This window comes from Pleurodeles waltl, chromosome 3_2 (genome assembly GCF_031143425.1).
Source record: "Pleurodeles waltl isolate 20211129_DDA chromosome 3_2, aPleWal1.hap1.20221129, whole genome shotgun sequence".
In the NCBI taxonomy this organism is placed as follows: domain Eukaryota; kingdom Metazoa; phylum Chordata; class Amphibia; order Caudata; family Salamandridae; genus Pleurodeles; species Pleurodeles waltl.
In genome coordinates this window covers 44,934,012-44,955,766 of record NC_090441.1, presented here as the reverse complement: position 1 = coordinate 44,955,766, position 21,755 = coordinate 44,934,012, and positions in this window count along the sequence as shown.

Sequence of the window (21,755 nt, the reverse complement as noted above, 5' to 3'; positions counted from 1 at the left end):
GTAGAAGCAGGATGTAGAAAGCCAAGTCCAGTCTTTTCACTCCCAGGACAGAAGCAACAAGTAGCAGGCCAGCATAGCAAAGCAACAGGCAGAGTGGCAGTCTCTCCTACAGCATCTAGCTCTTCTTCCTGGCAGAATGTCCTCAGTCCAGAAGTGTTTTCTTACTCTGTGGTGTCAGAAGTCCAGTACTTATACCCATTTCTATCTTTGAAGTAGGAACACTTCAAAGAGAAGTATTTATAGTGCAAAAGACCCTGCCTTCCATGCCCCAGACACACTCCAGGGGGTTGGAGACTGCTTTTTATAAGGACAGGCACAGCCCTATTCAGGTGCACGTGTCAGCTTCTCCCACTTCGCTAGCTCAGGAAGACCCATCAGCCTGGTGATAGGCCATCAGGATATGCAGGGCACACCTCAGCTATCTCTTTGTGACTGTCTAGAGTGAATGCACAAACAGTCCAACTGTCACCCTGACCCAGACGTTTATTCCATAGACAGGCAGAAGCACAGAATGGTTAAGCCAGAAAATGCCCAGTTTCTAAATGTGGCATTTACAAACCTACAATTCAAAAAACCAACTTCACTAAAAGAGGTATTTTTCAGAGACCTCACACTCCACATCTATATCTACTCCCAATGGGAAATTACACTTAAAAGGTTTTTCAAAGCAACCCCCATGTCACTCTAAGGGAGAGACAGGTCTTGCAAAAGTGAAAATCTAATTAGCAGTTCATTGTTATCAGGACATGTAAAACACACCAGAACATATCCTACCCTTAAATAGACTGCACCCTGCCCATGGGGCTACCTTGGGCCTACTTTAGAGGTGACATGCTTGCAGGGCTACTCATGTGGGTAGCACAATCAGTGCTGCAGGCCCACCAGTTGCGTTTGATTTACAGGTCCTGGGCACACATATTGAACTTTACTAGGGACTTACTAGTAAATCAGATATGCCAATCATGGAGAAACCAGTCACGAGTACCATTTACACAAGGAGCACTTGCGCTCTAGCACTGGTCAGCAGTTTGCCCATGTTGCTTGCCTTCAAGAGTGTCCTTGTTTGCTTTTTCAGCGTTGTTTTAAGTGCTGCGTGCGAAAGCTTTAAGTTGTTTAGTACCGCATGGTCAATTTGAAGAGTGGCAATTGATCATTGAAGATATTGTGATCAGGGATTCCCCTTTGATTGAAAGATGATCTAGAGAATTTCTTTCTGGAAAAGGTGTTAAGTGTTTGCTGAGAAGAGTGTTTCATATTTAGATCACATCATTGATGAGAATGGAGTTAGACCTAAGCCCACTTTGACAAGTTCAATTTAGGCTGCAGTTACACCTAAAAGTGAAGATCAATGTGTTCCTTTATAGGTATGGTTGAAATTTGTGCAAAGTATAGTTCCCAACTTTGCTGAGAAAACTTATCATATTAGGCAGCTATTAAAAAACAGGAATGTTTTTGAGTGGTTGGCGGTATGTGAGAATGATTTTTGTCACATTAAAAAAGCATCTGCTTCTGCTTAAGCATTAGAAAGTTTTGACTCAAGTGCTAACTGAATTGTAACTACAGATGCCAGTAGTAAAGGACTGGGTGTTGTTCTAACGAAGACGGACTGTAGGGATAAAGCACATATTGGTGCCTAAGCTTGCAGATGCTTGCCTCCAACACAAATAAAGTATCTCGTGCTTGCGTGCTTGATCATTTCAGATCGTTCATTTGAGGCAAACCTTTTACCGTCCATTGTAACCATGACCACTTGTCAGAATTTTCACAACGGGAGGTATGGCAAATACTTTCGCAAGGTTTGCACATATTTCCTGGAGGATGCAAGATTTCATTTATTTTCAAAATGATGTATACACCAGGGAAGCAGAATGCTGTTGCCGATTTCTTATCCAGGATGCCCATTCATTTAGAACACTGTAAAGACAAGGTATGGAACGATTTACAGGTGACATTGATTCATGATTCTGGTTCTCCCGCTACAAAGAAAGCGGGATGAGTAAAATAATATGGAAATTGCAGTGTGCTACAGTCTGTTATGGGGTTTATCCAGCATGGTTGACCCAATAAGGATTTGCTGTCAGACTGATTCCTCTTTGTGGGTTATGCAATATGATAGTTGAATTATGCCATGAAGGTCATTTTGAAATTGTTAGAACAAAATCTACTGTGAAAAAACTGCCTTGTGTTGATTCTGCTGTTGAGAGATTAGTAAAGGATAGTAAAAGTACACACTTTAAGGTCTCCTATGTCTGATGGTATGTAAATCAAAATAATAGGTCCTATTTGTGTTCTTAATAAATATGCTTTGGTACTAATGGATTTCTTTTCTCAATGGCCAGTTGTGAACATGGCGGAGAAAGCTGACGGAGCTTCAGCTTTAAAATGTCTTGATTACATTTTCTTATCTGAAGATAGCCCAGCACTGCTTGCAAGTGATAATGTGTATCTGGTAAGACTAAATCATACTTTAAATGACTGGGTATAAGCCAGAACTATCTCTGTATAGTCCTAGTAGCAATGGAATGGTGTAAAGATTTAATTTAGTGATCAAAGGGTCTATTCTGTGTGCGATCAGTAGTGATAAAGATTGGATCACAGAACTTGGAAAAAAGGTTTAGTCTTATCGTGCTACTAGGAACGATGTTACAGGATGCCGCCTTTTGTTTTCATGAGAGGAATGAATCCTAGATCGAAATACACTCTGTTGGTTGTTGCATGCTAGTGTTGAACAATGGTCTGTGGAGGATGTTCATAACAGAATGTTGGAGGAACTTGACAAAAGCAAGGTACATTATTATGCTAACCACAATGTAAGGTCTGTCAATATCAAAGTAGGTCGTTGGGTGTGCATTAAAAGTCTAGGGAACATCTATAAGGGTGAATCACAATTTTATCCTCGTGAGGAAGTGGTGGAATTGCTACATAACGCGGTGAGGTTGGGCAAAGGTAAACCATGGAATTTGAATACAGTAGCTAAAGGATCTGGGGAATATTGGAGAACTTTAAGTGAGAAAAGAAGTGTGGATGATTATGAATGGCTACAGGACCAGTGGAATGGAAAGAATGGATATGGTCTAGGAAATGGTGATAGTAATCAAATAGAGGACGTGTATGATTCTGTTGATGGCAATTATATTTCCAAGGACAGGAATGGGGTTGCAGGTCCTGTTTCCCTTCTAGAGTTGCCTTCTACTTCAGGAAGAGCTGTTTTTGTGTCTAACTCTAGTGGTGTCATGAATGTTATATCTAAACCAACATTTGATCTGTCTTGGGAATTGGCTTTGGAATCTTCCACACGGTCTAAATCTGGTGCAAACTGTAAAGCTATAGTTGTGGACTCTACGAAGAGGAAAATGAGACCACCTGCATGGTTATGTGACTACATTCATGGAAATATGTAGAATGTGCAATCTTGCATGATGTTTTTATAAATGTATTATTGCGTTGTAAGAATATTTTGTAATGGTTGTTTGTTTTTTTGTATATAAAAATGGGATGTGGGTGTGGCTTAAGTTGGGTAGAATGTTTTGTATAGAATGTTTGTAATGGAATCTGAGGGAAGCGTAATGAAATTCAATCTTGTGAGCAGAAATAGGAGAGAGATGGATGAGCTAAATGGGTGTGCTGCTGGCTGCTGTAACTGAGGCTCTTCAGGTTAAAACAAATACTTTAACTTGGAAAGTGTATGATCCTTTCAACATAAAAAGGGCTCGGAGCATTTTGGATGAAAGTGGCCTCTGGGACTGGAGGCATTGTCCTCCACCTCACCACCCACTGCTGTTGAGCTGCAAATTAGTAGTTCTTCAGGTCAGGGAGGCCCACTCCGCCCTCTATGGTGGGTTGCACGCTTCGTTTCATGTCACCATATTATGCTGCAGAGCAGAATGTGTCTTTGAAGAGTTTTTAGGTATTATCAAGGCAGATTTTTACAAAGTAATAGAGTAGCATGGGAAGCAGCACCATATCTATATATATCTATATCTATCTATCTATCTATCTACAGGGAGTGCAGAATTATTAGGCAAATGCGTATTTTGACCACATCATCCTCTTTATGCATGTTGTCTTACTCCAAGCTGTATAGGCTCGAAAGCCTACTACCAATTAAGCATATTAGGTGATGTGCATCTCTGTAATGAGAAGGGGTGTGGTCTAATGACATCAACACCCTATATCAGGTGTGCATAATTATTAGGCAACTTCCTTTCCTTTGGCAAAATGGGTCAAAAGAAGGACTTGACAGGCTCAGAAAAGTCAAAAATAGTGAGATATCTTGCAGAGGGATGCAGCACTCTTAAAATTGCAAAGCTTCTGAAGCGTGATCATCGAACAATCAAGCGTTTCATTCAAAATAGTCAACAGGGTCGCAAGAAGCGTGTGGAAAAACCAAGGCGCAAAATAACTGCCCATGAACTGAGAAAAGTCAAGCGTGCAGCTGCCACGATGCCACTTGCCACCAGTTTGGCCATATTTCAGAGCTGCAACATCACTGGAGTGCCCAAAAGCACAAGGTGTGCAATACTCAGAGACATGGCCAAGGTAAGAAAGGCTGAAAGACGACCACCACTGAACAAGACACACAAGCTGAAACGTCAAGACTGGGCCAAGAAATATCTCAAGACTGATTTTTCTAAGGTTTTATGGACTGATGAAATGAGAGTGAGTCTTGATGGGCCAGATGGATGGGCCCGTGGCTGGATTGGTAAAGGGCAGAGAGCTCCAGTCCGACTCAGACGCCAGCAAGGTGGAGGTGGAGTACTGGTTTGGGCTGGTATCATCAAAGATGAGCTTGTGGGGCCTTTTCGGGTTGAGGATGGAGTCAAGCTCAACTCCCAGTCCTACTGCCAGTTCCTGGAAGACACCTTCTTCACGCAGTGGTACAGGAAGAAGTCTGCATCCTTCAAGAAAAACATGATTTTCATGCAGGACAATGCTCCATCACACGCGTCCAAGTACTCCACAGCGTGGCTGGCAAGAAAGGGTATAAAAGAAGGAAATCTAATGACATGGCCTCCTTGTTCACCTGATCTGAACCCCATTGAGAACCTGTGGTCCATCATCAAATGTGAGATTTACAAGGAGGGAAAACAGTACACCTCTCTGAACAGTGTCTGGGAGGCTGTGGTTACTGCTGCACGCAATGTTGATGGTGAACAGATCAAAACACTGACAGAATCCATGGATGGCAGGCTTTTGAGTGTCCTTGCAAAGAAAGGTGGCTATATTGGTCACTGATTTTTTTTTGTTTTGTTTTTGAATGTCAGAAATGTATATTTGTGAATGTTGAGATGTTATATTGGTTTCACTGGTAATAATAAATAATTGAAATGGGTATATATTTTTTTTTGTTGAGTTGCCTAATAATTATGCACAGTAATAGTCACCTGCACACACAGATATCCCCCTAACATAGCTAAAACTAAAAACAAACTAAAAACTACTTCCAAAAATATTCAGCTTTGATATTAATGAGTTTTTTGGGTTCATTGAGAACATGGTTGTTGTTCAATAATAAAATTAATCCTCAAAAATACAACTTGCCTAATAATTCTGCACTCCCTGTATCTATCTATCTATCTATCTATCTATCTATCTATATATATATATATATATATATATATATATTGGCTCAGTCGTAGGAGAGCAGCCGAAATGCATCTTATGTTTTTAACCTTTATGCCACAATAAAATGAAGTGATTTTTTAATTCTTTACGTTCCCCTGCAGTTTTTGTTAAAATTAAAATAGGAGAATATGAAAGGAATATATGAGATGGATAGCCTAACCACCTTGTTACAGGTGGTTTGGTTTCTACTGCTCCTGTAAAAAGGCTAGCGAGATCTCTGCCACGTGTGTGGCAAAGTACCCATCCGCCAAACTCTAAGATATAACGCCAGACGGGATATCCGTCATGTTTGCAATGGATTACTAAATTGCCAAACTCTAAATCAGGCCCCTTAATATGTTGGGATTAGTCTTGTAAGTTTCAAGTTTGTGCAAGATAAGTCCAAGGAATGGTATGATGCCAAGTGGAAGGTGCAGGCTCATCAAATAAAAATAGGAGATTGGGTGAGGATTTGCAAACTGGGAATTGTGCACAAAGAGCTTTCCAAATTGGGTAAACCCATGAAAGTATTTAAAGTGTTCACACATTGTGTGATTACGCAGGATGGCAAAGTATGGAACATGTAAAGAGTTGCCAAGTGTGCTGGAACTGGGGATGAAGATGGTGTCATGGGGAAAGATGAAAAACGCATGGAAGTTTTCCTTGTGAAGTTTGGTGACATGATACAACATGGTAATTGTAATGGTGGAAGCACTGTTAGCTCTGGGAATTCTGAATCTGTGGCTTCTAGGGCTAAAGAAGCGGGCAGGAACAGACAGCCACCTGGGAGGTTTGATGAATTTGTCAAATAGGCCATAACATTTCTGTAGTTTTTCTCTTTGCCTAGCTGTTGTTTTCTGCTATTTGTTGTTCCTCGTTACTCCGTTTTTTTGCCCGTTGAAGGGAGATGTGTTGTGAGCTAATTCTTCCTGTCATGATTCTAATTCTGCATGTCATGTGCACATGACAATGTTATGTTTTGCTTTGCGTTCTGGATTCCATGAGAATGCTGATCATGGAATACAAGAGGCAAAGCCTGTGGACCTCGAACTGTCCTGCTTGCAGGACGTTTTGCTGTGTTGCCAATTGAACCATTTTTCTACCTACTTCGGGTGGATTTAATATGCATTTCGGAGTTAACAGCAAGGCCTGCCAATCTGTGCAACCAACCTTCACTGCACAGAGCTGACGTGGGCTGGTTCAGGGCCGGGCTGAAGGCTTTCCAGGGCACAGAATGGGTACGTGGTAGATGAAAGTGGTACATTGCAAACAAACACTTGAAATTCGTTTAGAAAAAACACACACTTAAGGTTGGCTATGTTTTCACAAACACCAAACCGAAAGAGCCCCAAATGTCACCATTTATGGTGTGTAGAGCAGAATGCACACCATAGCTCACACTCCTGTCATGCTCAAGGCATCACTTAGCCAATGGCATGTAAAACAAGCATTTGCAATGCAATGGGTCTCACGTTTGCTCGAGTTAGAGCTATTAGTGTTGTAAACTCCTAACCGGACTTTTCATGCCACATAAACTGAAAATGAAAAGTAAAACAGTTTCACATAAGCGAACCTACGTCCGCCATGAGCACGAAGCAGACACAGAAAAGGAAACAGAAGTTTGCCCGCAGTGAAACATATCGGCAAAAATGCAATTAACCATGTAACTGACAAAAGTACAATTATCTATGTAACCGGCAAAAGTGCAAATATCCATGTAACAGGGTCGATGTCATGCAAAGCGTTCGACTACTGCACAGAGAGATCACACTGCCTACGAAATAAAGAGAAAAAGTAGTCCAGAAACGATATGGAAAACATGGAGCCTCGTATGTTTTCAGTAGTTGGCCAGTGATCTCGAGGAGGCCTAAACACCGGAAAAGGCATGACCTATGCATGCCTTTCACTAATGAAATCAAGCGAATCTTAAAAGGCAAGCCCACAAACCAACCAAACTGACGGGCGTGACATGGGTATGGTTAAATGTCCACAGAGAGATTACACCAGGGATAGTGCGCTTTGCGCGCTCGACCCTAAAAAGGCTGTCTATAAACAGCAAAACATGACAGGCCATGAGTTTGGTGTGCATTGTGCATTGCGCACAATAACTAATGAATTTCAGAGCTTTTTTGGTTTTGTGTTCACTGAATCCTAACTGATCCTTAACTGTGTTTTTCAGTTAAAAAATACATATATATGTCATTCGAAGTAATACTCATGATAATTGTTGAAAAGCGTCCTGCTTCCCTGGTCTGCTGAGGTTTTGTTTGTTTTTCATTTGTGTGAGGGATACCCCATCTCCTTGGGGCGCATCACTGCCCTTCTTTCAACCATTTTCTGCATGAAGCAAAATGATGAGGGCGGAGCTGGCCCAGAAAACTAAAGAAAACATTATTCCCATGAGACTTTCTGGATGTTATGAAAGAATAGAGTATTGAAAAATACTACCTGAGGGACGAGATAATTTACATTTCCTTTATAACTGACTCATTTGTGAACATGATTGAGATCGTTTGGAAACAGAGCAGAACTAGAGTTGTCGGTGCCTCTGGGCAGCTTGTTGTCACTGTTGTTTTTTCCTAGCTGACAGCTGTCCCTGCCTATTCAAAATGTCAGATTTCAGAAAGACCCGCTTTAGGAAAACTCATATACTTTCTGCACCAGTCAAGCATGTGTACTAATCTCACCACTGCGCCTTCATCACCCGATGCCAACTTTCTCACACTAATTAGTTTACTCCAGTCACAAGTATGTTATGTTAGGAATTTTTGTAGAGCGCTACTAATACCCAAGTGTGTCTAGGCGCTAGGTGGGTGCAAATACAGCCAATAGTGTCATAGTCATCAAAGTATAGTTTACCGAATAATATGGTGAAAAAAATGTCAAACTTGAATAGTTGATACCTCTGAGCCCTGTTCTGTAAGCACCTAGCCAGTCATTATTAAAGCATGTTGTGCCTGGAAGCCTACAATAACTTATAAACATGCGTATCCAATTCCTTATTGCAGTCTATATGTGACTCATGAGTGATACCACAATCCTTGCTCTCAGAGATAACAACATAAAAGGGAGATCACTGAGCTGTTATTTGTTAATGACAACTACCTTTTAGACACAACAGCTAACGTTTTTGCCATTTACTTTTTTCTAAAGCAATTCACATTTATTAGCTGATAAGGACGCACTTTTTGGTAACACATGTATTTATTGCTTTGATGGCATATATTCCAAGAAAGTAGGTATATTATCTGCAGGTTACTACATATTTTAAAAATGACTTCCAATTAACGGGTTAATAAACATATTTGTGGCAAATTACAAACTATATACATACAGCTTATTTTCAAAAGTGACACTTTCACATTTGTTGTATCGACCTGCAGCCAAGGCAAGTCTATTTTTAGACTAAGTCAGAGACGCTCATTTTAACATGAAGATGATAGGGTGTATGACAATGTATAAAGAAAAAATACAATACCTGCTATCATAAGTAAAAGGGCATTACAAGTCGCCTTGGAGTTCGGTTTGTTTATAAATGCACTTGGTTCAGTCTTGTTCCTCTGCATGGTCACAAAACTCCTCACTGACTTGCACTTTCAACGACTAAGGGAATACGTTATCACATATACACAGAAAAACGTGGTTACTGTGGCTTGCTGTCCTGGTGGACAGAGTTGCCCCTGGGGGGGACAGGAGTCACACCCCGGGGGGAGAGTGGGCCACACCACTGTGTTGGCCATGGTGGTACTATCTGCTCCCTGGGATACATCTGCGAACAAAGTAAGGTTAGGTGCTGCAAAGATGGTATCCGCAGGAGAAGTGAAGGGTTCCCCATGGGTTAGCTTAGTGGGCCCTGAGAGTATGGACAGAGGGATCCAACTGGAGTCAGGAAGGTGTACAACTGGAACATGCCCCTGCTGTTTTGGGCCGGGGTCCCTGTTCTATTGCTCCAATCAGGGAAGTCAATCAAGGTATTGGCTTTAAGCTGGAGGGGGTTGTGTTGCACCTGTCCCTTTTGCAGGGTCATCCACACTCTTTTTGCCTGTTTCCTCCGACTTTTTCTGACCAGTTTTTGTTGGCTTTAGGACTCTGGGCACTTTACCCCTGCTAAACAGTTCTCAAGTGCATATGCTCTCTGTGTAAATTGTACTGTTGATTGGTTTATCCATGATTGGCATATTTGATTTATTGGTAAGTCCTTGGTAAAGTGCACCAGAGGTGCCAAGGGCCTGTAAATCAAATGCTACGAGTGGGCCTGCAGCACTGGTTGTGCCACCCACATTAGTAGCCCTGTAAACCTGGCTCAGACCTGCCACTTCAGTGTCTGTGTGTGCAGTTTTAAACTGCCAATTCGACTTGGCAAGTGTACCGACTTGCCAGACCTAAACCTTCCCTTTCACTACATGTTAGGCACCCCTAAGGTAGGCTCTAGGTAGCCCCAGGGGCAGGTTGCAGTGTATGTTTAAGGTAGGACATGTACTGGTGTGTTTTATATGTCCTAACAGTGAAATACTGCCAAATTCGTTTTTCACTGTTGCAATGCCTATCTTTCTCATAGGTTAACATGGGGGCTGCCTTTAAATAACTTTAAAGCTCAGATTTCCTCTGGGAGCAGATAGAAATGTGGAGTTTAGGGTCTCTGAACTCAAAATTTAAAAATACATATTTTAGTGAAGTTGGTTTTTAGATTGTTAGTTTGAAAATGGCACTTTTAGAAAGTAGGCATTTTCTTGCTTAATCCATTCTGTGGCTCTGCCTGTTTGCCCCGTCTGGGTCAGTTTGACAGGTGGGCTGTTCACACCTCGCCTCTAGACAGTGACACAAAGGGGGCTGGGATGTAGCCTGTATATCCTGATGAGCCATATGTGCTGGAAGGGAGGGGACGAGTGGTAACTCACACCTGAAAGGACTGTGCCTTCCCTCACACAATGCAGTCTCCGACTCCCTGGTGTGGGTCTGGAGCCTGGCCTGGACAAGGAAGGATCTTGCAAACACTTGAGACTTTGTTTTGGAGTTTGCCAATTTCAAAGGCAGAAAGGAGTGCAAGAAGAAGACCCAACACCCCTGACTTTTAGAATCTTTCTGGAATCAAGAGGAACCTCTGCCCAGGAGAAGAGCTGAAGAGCTGAAGGAGGAGTACCGTCCCTTTGCTGTGTTGCTTTGCTGGACTGCCCTGCAGTTGCTGCTTCTGCCTGAAAAGAGTGCAAAGGGTGAACTTTGTTGTGTGTCCTGCTTGAGAAAGTTCTCCAAGGGCTTGGAGTAGAGCTTGCCTCCTGTTGGAAGCCTCAGGGACACAAAAGACTTCAGGTTCCTCAACCTGCAGCACTGGGAACTGTGTGTTTTGTGCCACTCAAGAGGAGAAACCACTGCGACGCTGCCAACAAAGCCTCTGGTCGCACTGTGACCTGCTGATGCTGCATGGAGCCGCACTGCCCTGCTTTGCTTCTCGACCCTGCTCTCAGCGACAACGACTTCACCGAGCCGCTGCTCGCAGCACTACCTGTGGGCTCACACCGCAGCCTGGGCCTCCCCAACAATGATGCTCCAGCTGGCATCGGCGCCACTGCCTGCATCTTGGTCTGTGGACACCACTAGTGAGGTACACAAAGCACTGTCCCATCCTGCACCACTGGCTTGGGCCTACCGCCGACAGCGCTTCAGCAATGATGACGACGCTGCCTGCAGTGTGACCTTTGGGCCACGCACGTCGCACCGCCCCACTTCACACCGCAGCCCTGGTCTCACTGACGCCATTGGATGCTGTTACCTAGCCGCTGCCTGCACCATGACCTGTGGGCACCGCACATCAAATCTTCCCGCTTCGCAGCCCCGACGCCATCCACGCCAGTGCTCCTGACTTCATCAGCCCGGAGTTCGATCCGCAACGCATGTGACCTCAAGGGCCCGATGACTCCAGCACCGACTGCGGAACCGACACTGCGGCGCCAGCGACGCCACTCTCCGGAGCTCACTGCGAGGAACACAATGCCCTGCAAATCCAAAGTACTGCTTGCGGGTCTTCCCGACACCATAGCTGGCCCACGACGCCGCGGTCGGCCTGAACTATTGGTTTTGTTGATCACGACGCTGTGACGGTCCTAGGTGGAGCTATCGACTTCAAGGAACTGTATTTTTAAGAGAAATCGAACAAAATTTTAGCACTGTACGATTTTTATCATTTTGGTCTTGTTTTACACAGATAAATATTGGCTACATTTCTAAAACTGGTGTGGTGTCCTTTTAAAATGTTTTCCCTGTATTACTGTGTGTTATGTGCAAATGCTTTATACATTGCTTCTGAGATAAGCACAACTGCTCTTGCCAAGCTACCAAGGGGGTGAGCAGGCGTTATCTGAACAGTTATCTCCCTTATCCTTACTAGAGTGAGGGTCCCTACTTGTACAGGGTGCGAACCAACTGCCAACTAGAGACCCCATTTCTAACACCATGATTTTAGCCAAAGTTAGAGGTTTGCAGGGCATTCTGGGTAAGAAAACATAGTGGGATCTAGGCAAATCACACCACCCTGAACTTCCCTATATGTATGGTTTTCAGAAAAATCTGGGTTTGTTGGGTTTCCTTGAGCGGTGGGTGAGCCCAGGCCCAAATTCCAAAGCTAGTTACATCGTTAAAACTGTTGTGTTTTGGGACCTTTCCTGTTGGAGAATATAGGTCCACCCTCACCCTCAGGAGAAGTGTGGGAACAAAGAATAGTAGAACTTTTGTTATTGCCAATTGGATTTCTCTCCATTTTTGTTTTTTAAATGTAAGTTAGTGTGCACGAAAAAGACCACATTTTGCAACTGCTCTCTAAATCACATGATAGTATGGTACCCCAAATTCATAGGTGTACAAATAACCAATATTCCTGAACTCAGTATCTTGTTCTTGTACATATTTCAAAACTACATAGGTTTTCTTCATACACATTTTTTCATTAACTAGATTTTACCTTATGAATTGCTGCATGGGCTGTACAAAATGAAAAATCATCAGTAGCTGTAATTTAGTTGTTGGCTCTGGGTGTAGCATATTTTTGGGCAACCAACTCAGAGTATATATCCCTGCACCGAGATGGGTCTGATGGATGTAACAATATGTTACTTTACTAAATGGACCATCCGGACAAAAAATTACAGATGAAAACTTTGTCACCAATTGGTATTTGTCCTGTGTATTTTTAATATTTTGTATTTCAATGATTAGTTTCCTTGGGATGAGCATGAGCAATCTACACAAATTACCCTTTGCTGAATTTGGAATATTGTCTAGTTTTCAGAAATACATGGCTTTCCGGGTTCACCTGTCAGGTTCACACCAATTTCCATCACACAGATTTTTGCCTTTCTTTGCTGACCCATTTTTGTTTACCTTTAGGGCTCTGTACAGGTGTTCCCTGTGCTAAGCAGTGGTAAAGTGCTTGTACCCTCTCTTCAAAACATGGTACAATTGGCCTACACCCGATTTGTACATTTAATTTACTTTTAAGTTCTGAGTATAATGGTATTACATCTACCCATGGACGGTAAATTAAATAGTGCTAATGAGCAGCAGAAGTTATGTTGCCACACACTAAAGTAGCACTGCAAAACATGCCTCAGGCATTGGGAATCAATTCCCAATGGTACTGAGTTAAGTAATACAAATGATTCTTCAGAGAGATCAAGTTGAACAAGCTGAATTTTATTTCCCCTTTCCTTTTGACGTTTTAGTCATGCTTATAGTAGTGCTTCATATAAACTTCCATTATATCATTTTCTTTTGCAATATATACAAACAGTTGGTAAAAATTAACCAATGAAAAAGAATCAGCAAGAACCATTTGTATTACTTAACTCCGTATCACTGAGAATTGTTTGTAACTATATTTGGAATAATACACTTTATAAAATACCATTTAACCACACGTGAGAGGTTTCAGGCCCTACCCTCAATGTGTGTTAATATTCCCACAATTAAAATACTATGGCACTATAAGGGAATTAACAAGGCAGTCTAAAGTGGATTAGACCTTCGCTACTTAATAGTCATGCAGTTTCAGACTGCCATTTCGACCTGGAAAAACAAACCATTAGCCAGGCCTACACCTTCCTTTTAAATACCTATAAAGCAAACCTAAGTTGCTCATAGGGCAGAGTGTACAGAATTTGAAAAAGTATGCCAGCTGGGTTTAGGTTTTACATATCCTGGCAGTAAAAAAATCCTGAAATCATTTTTCAGTGCTGCAATGCTATCCTTCCCATAGACTAACATAAGATTACCTTATTTCAATACTAATTTCAGATCTGTAGCAGATATAGATATGCTGTTTACACTTAAATCAGTTGTAATTTAAAAAGCATTTGAAAATGTAAATTTGGATTTTATGTTGGTATTCCTAAAATGCCACTTTGGGAAAGTTGGCATTTTTCAACCCAAACCAACTGTGTCTTCCTGCTGGTATCCTAGGTCACGTAACTGTGAATGGCTCTGCTGTTGCGGGTTGTGTATTGCTTCCAGACAGTGAGACAAAACAGGAAGTAATTCAATCCCAAAATCCTTTTCGCTTGCCTCTCTCAACCAATAGCCCTTCACTGTTGTCCAACAATCCGTTCACAGCTCCTTTTCACCAATCGACCTATCCCAGGGAGGACCTAAGTGAAGTCACACTCACACGCACAGCGGCTGACAGAGTGTTGCGGCTTGTCCTCCAAAACTCAATTCACACAAAAACTAATGCAAAATATTGCGAGCACTAAAGAAAAATCAACACACCAACTTGTCTGCTTATTACAGGTAGGGAACACAATCACTGCGGAAGCCTCATGGATTTTTCGATTTCGGCATTTAGCTCTGACAACAACTCATTCGATCTCTGCTTTCTCTGATTCGCAAGTAAAACTCAACCAGCAAATTCTACCCTTGACTAATACTAGATCCTCCTTGTGCACTCAGGAATCATCAATATCTATCAAATTATCAATCCCTTTAACACACACTCTAGAAATACTATTTGTCAACCATACACGATTGACCAACTAAACAGACAAGTTACAGCAACAACAACCAAGTGTTTCATACACTTGTACAATACTCAACACTCTGGAATCCTAGACCATGCAGGATCCGTATACAACAACCATGTGGGCAATTTGTGACCAGAAAGTGCCACACCCAATTGAAGTATGATGACTTCCCTACACACACCCTTTGGAGTACGCACACTCCCTAACAAACTACACTGAAGTACACAAACTCCCTAATTCTCACAAACGTCACAATACACCTGCGATTTGCTAAAGCAGTGCAAGCACAAAACCCTAACTCAATCAAAAATCACACTAGGAATATCATCAAACAAGCACGGGCAAAACCAAATTTCAAATTTTCATCAAACACTGGTAAAACCAAATCTCCTAATTCTTTGTAAATGACATATAACCAACCCCCCTATTGAGACATAACAATCCTCTGCTACCAAATCTGGGTGCATGTCCCGTCTGATATTTCTTTTGATAATTTATAAGGTGATACGTATATGGTGACCATCTTTACCACCTTTAGAGGTCGACACAAATCTTTGGACTCAGATAGGACTGAGATGGTCAACAACGAGATCAAATCAATAACCATTACTTTCATGTTGGAGTCAGTCATTTATAGGCACCATGAACTATGTGGCCACGAAACACCACACCAGTTTAGTAACGTTCAAACATTAATTGCCCTTTAGATTAACAATACTAAGATCATGTAAACCAAACGCAATACCAAATGATAAAAGTACATGAATAACACAAGCTGACCACACCGATGAAAGAATCTTAACATAGACAGAATATGTATCAGAAGGCATTCAAGAACTACCATGCAGAATAACTACAATAGCAAATAAATGATAGACACAGAAAACATTTAGTTATCACAGATGAATTGTTTGCAATCAATTTACATGGAACAATCAAATTTAGAATGTGGCATCCTTAACTATTACTCTAATTCGGTAAGCATGTGTGGGCTTCATGCAAAAAGAAAAGAAGACAAGAATTATTTTGGAAAACATCTGACTGTGGAGCTAACCAAAATTAGCAGTTGGGTTTCTAAAGAGAAAACATACAAATCTGCAAGAAAATCAAATGCACATTTTGGTTATACCTCTCCTAAATGGAATCAGCAAACAGCGATGTCTTCATCAGTGGAGCATCTTCTGGTCTTCTCCATTGGGCAATTAAATTATAGGGAACAGTTCAGTAATGCTTGGCCTTAATGCAGCTGACCTGTCAGTGGCAAAAAGCAAAAGACACAGCACTAATTAAATAAGAGAGCACCACTGAGAACAGCCAGGAACAGTGAGGAACTGAACTTACATCACCTAACTTTGTTATATTAAAGTCCTAGAAAGCAACTAGCTAAGCTTCTATTGGTCAGTCTATGGCGTAGTTTAAGTCAGAGCCTATTACACTTGCTCCACATTCCAGAAGTATCTTTTCTTCATTTTCTTCATTCACAATTGGCTCATCTTCTTCCACTGCAGTACCAGTTTCCGCAGTAGAATACAATTGTTGCAGGCTGTACATAAAACTATTGTTTCTAGGCACATGGTATCTTGCAGGAAGACAAACAAAAGTTACAATATAAGAACATAACCTTTTCACAGTGAGCAAGTCACACAGGATGCTTAGAGAAATATTTTCACAGTGTTAGCATTTTAAACATTGCTTCTGCATTTTGCTAACATGAGCCTTTTTAAAAAACAATACTAAAACATAAATAATAGAACATTTCATAATATTTAACTGACTAATCCTTTTAGTACATATTAATAAAAAAAATTCAGGACATTTAATTATGAACACAAAAATACATTTCATTAGACAGTTATTTATTATTAGGTCGACCTAGATTATGGCTGCCACTAAACTGATCATGTTTTCCAAAACACACATTTTCAGTAGAACGTTTAAACATGTGATTTCATTTTATTCTAGTGTCAAAGTTTTATTAATAATGTTTGCACTCCAACACTTGGACCAGCCATATCTGTGGGGTCTGCTTTTATGGGGAGTAGTGTGGGACCGCTGAGAAGTAAGAATTTTGAGGACAACAACAGATTCTGAAAGTTTCTTTCACAGCAATATGATGAAACTTGTAACCTTAGCCAAAATGTGAGGTTTGTGGGCATTCTGAGTATGAAACATGATAGTGCTCCACACAAGTCACACCACCATGGATTCCCCAGGGTATTTAGTTTTCATAAATGTCTGGGTTTATTCAGGGTGTCTGCTTGCCCGCTGGCTCCAAGCCCGAAAAATGCAGCTGTGCACCATGGCAAGGAAAAGGAAATTGGGATTCACCTCCACTTTGCAGGCCCATATTTCATAACTACCCCCCACAAAATACACATTTTCTGATGCCATGCCATGGGGATGGGATGGTCTATGCTCCAAGAGGGCAGAAAGACTGTTGGGGCTTGAGCGGTTGGGCTAATCCCAAGAAATACAGTCTTTACCCCATGAGGCATTACCACATTTTACCACACATGTTTCATGCAGGCCTTTTTTTGGTACTTTACCAAACAGTACTTTACTACGTAGTTAAGATATTTTTTCAATAACATAATCATTGTCATTTAAAAATAGGGGTTAATGTTCAGATGTAGGTAAGGGTATGGGTTGGTTAACAGTACAATGTAGTAAGGGTTTAACAGCTGTTCAAGGTTTAAGGATGCGTAAGCATAAGGCGATGTAAAAAGACAGCAGAGAGAAAACGAATAATACATATATTTTAGGGGGTATATATATATATATATTTATATATATATATATACACACACATATAGGACACTTCTGATTTTCTGAAGATGATTTACCACATACCGTGGAAATACATGATAGTGGAAATATATGATAGTGACCCTTGATGTAGTCTCACTGTATACATCAATTAATTAAGACCATGGGATTTCAACTCACTGTTACTTCTTGAGAGCCAGGCCTATTGAACACTTGTAAAATACATGGTGATTATTCAAATGCTTGAGTATTGTCTCAACTGCATGTTTTCCTGTCTGACAAAAACAATTGTATTTGCAAAATCAGGGAGCAGCTATGGGGGCTTCCTTCACTCCCATCTACGAGAACCTGTTCATGGGGTGGTCAGAAGAAAATGAAAACTTTACTAGATATGTCTTTTTCTGGATAGGGTCCACTGACAACTTATTCATCCTATGGAACGGCAAGGAATTCATTTTGGGAGAATATATATTGACCCTCAATGACAATGAATTAAATATCAGCTTTATGAAGGCCAACAGCAGGCAGCACATTAAATTCTTGAATGCTGACTTGGATGTAAAAGGAAATTTGCTGCTCATACACATCCACAGAAAGTCCACGGCTACAAACTCCATCCTTCATGCGAACAGCGGGCATACAAAAACGTTTTGGACAGATGCTGTGAGACTGGAGGATATGTTCCACAGAGGAGGTCTTTGAAAACGATGCAGCCAAAATGATTAATAGATTCCCTTTCTGTGGATATCCGACCAGTGTCTTTGATGATGCCCCGAGAAGAACCAAGATGAAGGATAGGGAACCTCATTTATATCAGGATAAGGATGGTGAGTTAGAGTTAAATGGAAAGGGTGGTCCAGGTGCTACTATATGGAGATTATTTATGGAATACAATCTGGCACACTCAGAAATGAAAAATGTTTTTTAAAACAAACTGGCATATTAGAGCATGATGAGCATATGGAAGGGATTGTGGGCCTACATCCCAGCATCACCAAAGAACTGCAATCCTGAGGGATATCTTGACACACAGCTTCTACAACACAGTAAGGAACTCAATGGACTGGCTAAAAGACCAAATGAAGGGCTTCGCAAAATATGATGTCTGTAAATCATGCAAATATGGTCGTAATGAGAGAGAAAATATTACCGGAGGGAGGATCATGATATAAGAAAGAATAACATGCATTACTGGGTTTATAGTACATGCCCTTAAATTTGATTGTGTAAAGTTATTTGGTGGAAGCACAATCAAAATATTGAGAGTGAGAATTCCTTTTATAGCCTTCTATAATATTCATAAAGTATGCATTAAAATATTTCAGTGTAGTTTTTCTGAAAGATAAAATATCCACCATTTGGAGTTGCACAAAGATTTAAACTTCATCATAACACAAGATTTCTATTTGGTTCCATAGCTGATGAGTTTGGGCTGCCCCAAACTTCTCAACCAGTGGAGTAAAGAGATATTAATTCATTTATCTTTGTTCTTTCCCTAGTTTGTGGTAACAAGAGCTACTTCTGTGAGAAGGTTGTGGTTTGCTGGAGCCCCTGAAGAACAATCTTGATTGGCGTTTGCTGCCTTGCTTGGACACAAAGGGCCCAATTGAAGGAAAATCTACATGCAGCGCTCTCTGTGCCATACATTTCCACCTACACCTAGATCTCTGCTCATATGAGCTGGAAATCTCTACAAAGTGGAATAGAATTCAGACTTCCATTAACATTAGTATAGAAAATGATAATTCTTAGGAAAGTATTAAAGTTCATATTATGTGTGTCCAAATGTATTGGACACCACCAAAACCATTTGGTAAATGGCTTTAAAAGAGCTTTCTTAGAAACAGATTTTCAGATTGGTCTGTGTCCCAAATATCTTCCATACTTTATGTCCTCCAAAATATCTTCTAATCCATCACCTGTTTAAAACCCTTTAGAGGCCACTGCTCCTCTAGCTGGGTGAGCCAAAAACACATTTATGTCCATACCAGCTTCTTGAATAGACTAATGGACTGATCTTGTAGATGATACTAGAAAGTGGAGTTCCTGCTGGAGCTCAACAATTGCACTGACTTTTTACAATGAACATCCTTAGTCCTCCTCTCCTATTCATGCAAGCAATGGACCACATACAGTTCTTTGCTTCTAAGGACATTTAGGTTAGGACACTGTCCTTGTGCTTGATTATTGTGTGTACTAAATATCACAAAATATCATTATTCCAGAGTGAAATTCCTAGCCGTAATAACTAAAGCCTTAATATCTGAAATGTCTTTGTGTGGAAGCAGAAAATGTAGCATTGTTTGATTAGCTGACATATGCTTTAAATCACAATTGCTCATCTTCCAGCCAATCTGCGAACAAAATGAACAACTTGCTCAGGAGCGGCTCGCAGGGCTTTGTCGGGGGTGGGGCGCGGGAGAAAATTAATAATGCTCCACTCCCGCACCACTCCTCTTCCGTCGCTGCTGCAGGCACAGGCTCCCAGCCTGTCCTGCAGCCAATCCTGATGCCAATCCCACAGACCTGAAGTCTGTGCAGGCTCTCTCCAGCCCAGCAACTGAGTTTCTGGGCCAGAGAGAGCCCTGTGCGCATGTGTGTTTGGCCGGCCTGAGATGGCTGGCCAAACTCACATGTGCACTGAGGGGAGTGCACAGTGCACCCCCCTCTGCTCATCACCACCAATGCTCCACACCTTTTACGAGGAAAGGATAATAAACTTAGTTTATTATCCTTTCCTTGTGAAAGGATTTGGAGCAGTTGATGCTGGGGGGGGAGGGGGTGACACTCCTCCACCCAAACGGAGGAGCCACACCTGACCTTGCTATGTCATGGGAGAACACTGTCTGGTCCATGGAAGGGGCACATCAGCAGGTGTGCCTCCAAAGTTGCACATTCTATGTAACTGTGCAGATAACAGACTATTTCACAGTCAAATAGTCATACATAATTTTCCTGAGTTTCCCGGTTCTGCCAAAAATTAGGAACATCTATCACAAGTTCAAAAGTCTAATACAAATTTCATTCCAAACACCAACTAGCCCAGAAAGATAAAGTTTTGCTATGCTCTGACCCCACAATTTCTTTACAAACCTTGCTGCCAGGGAAAACCCTGCGAGTTACCAATGATCCCTAAAGTTTTCCAGGTCAACAGTCCACCAGACTCATAGGAGAATCTGAATAAAGTACCAGAGCAGTTTCCCAAATAAGCACAATCAGAATCAGCCTCAATCTCTGGTGCCTAATCTGACCTAAAGCCCTCATGATACCACAGTGCTCTTTCACTTCTCAATGCTTCACTTAATGAGAATAGTTTGAAAGAAGTCACGGAAGCCCTGCTGAGTACTACGATGATGAGGGAGTTCCACTGTTGAGGTGAGTCATTTGACTGGAGTCACTGGAGATGTTCTGGAAAGATAACTGCATTTGGGTCTTTTTCAGGAGGGGTGTTGGGCTTGTTTTCTGTATTGGACATTTCTTCTTTATGGAGTGTGTTGTGGGATGATAGGCATTGTAATTGTGGGCAATCAAGGCAGTGAAAGAACTGCAAATATTCTGGTGAGCATCACTAACATTTGCAACCATTAGTAGAAATCTGCAAGCATCAACAGAGCATTGCAAATTCCAGTATAATTGTGTGTTACAAACTAAAATAGAAGTGAGTGAATTTAAATCTGAAAGTGTCAAGCTGGAGTGAGGGAGCTACCAATTTTGACTGTAAAAGGGGAGTTGTTTATATGTGGCCAGAACTGAAGGTATGTATAAAGAGGCACAGTTTAGAAATTGTTTAGAAAAAGTGTACATGCTGTTACTGATACTAGAGTGACTTGAAGTATGTACTAAAACATCTATCGAAATCTTGTTTGTTGAAAGCATTATATCCTGGAAGCACTGAGTCAGCAACACACTGGCCATCTGCTCATTTTCAGGTTAGTAGAATACAATCTAGAATATTAGTCAGAGAAGGCTACTGGTGGTAAAGTTCACAAATTGCTTGTGTTTTAGATACCCCTAATCTGTGAAATTAGTTAGCTATCAATTTTGCAGATCCTGAGAGGTACGAAGGGAAGATGGGTGTCACTCAATATTGTCTTCACTTTTTGTGCCAACCAGCAGCATTCCCTGCCCTCTAGTTGAGTGCTTTAGTTTATCATACTGCTCAGTAGATGTTGCAGTTTGGTCAATACCACCAGTCGCGAAAGATAGTTGAATACTATATAATTTTGATTTGTTTGTGGATGAATTACATCATGTTTTTGACCGTCAAACTATCATATAGTAGATATCAAGTAACTAGAAACCCATCAAGGGAACTGGGACTTCTTAAGCTACTTGGCTCAATTTTAGAATGGGTCCATTGAAGCAAGATGCCGGAGTAAA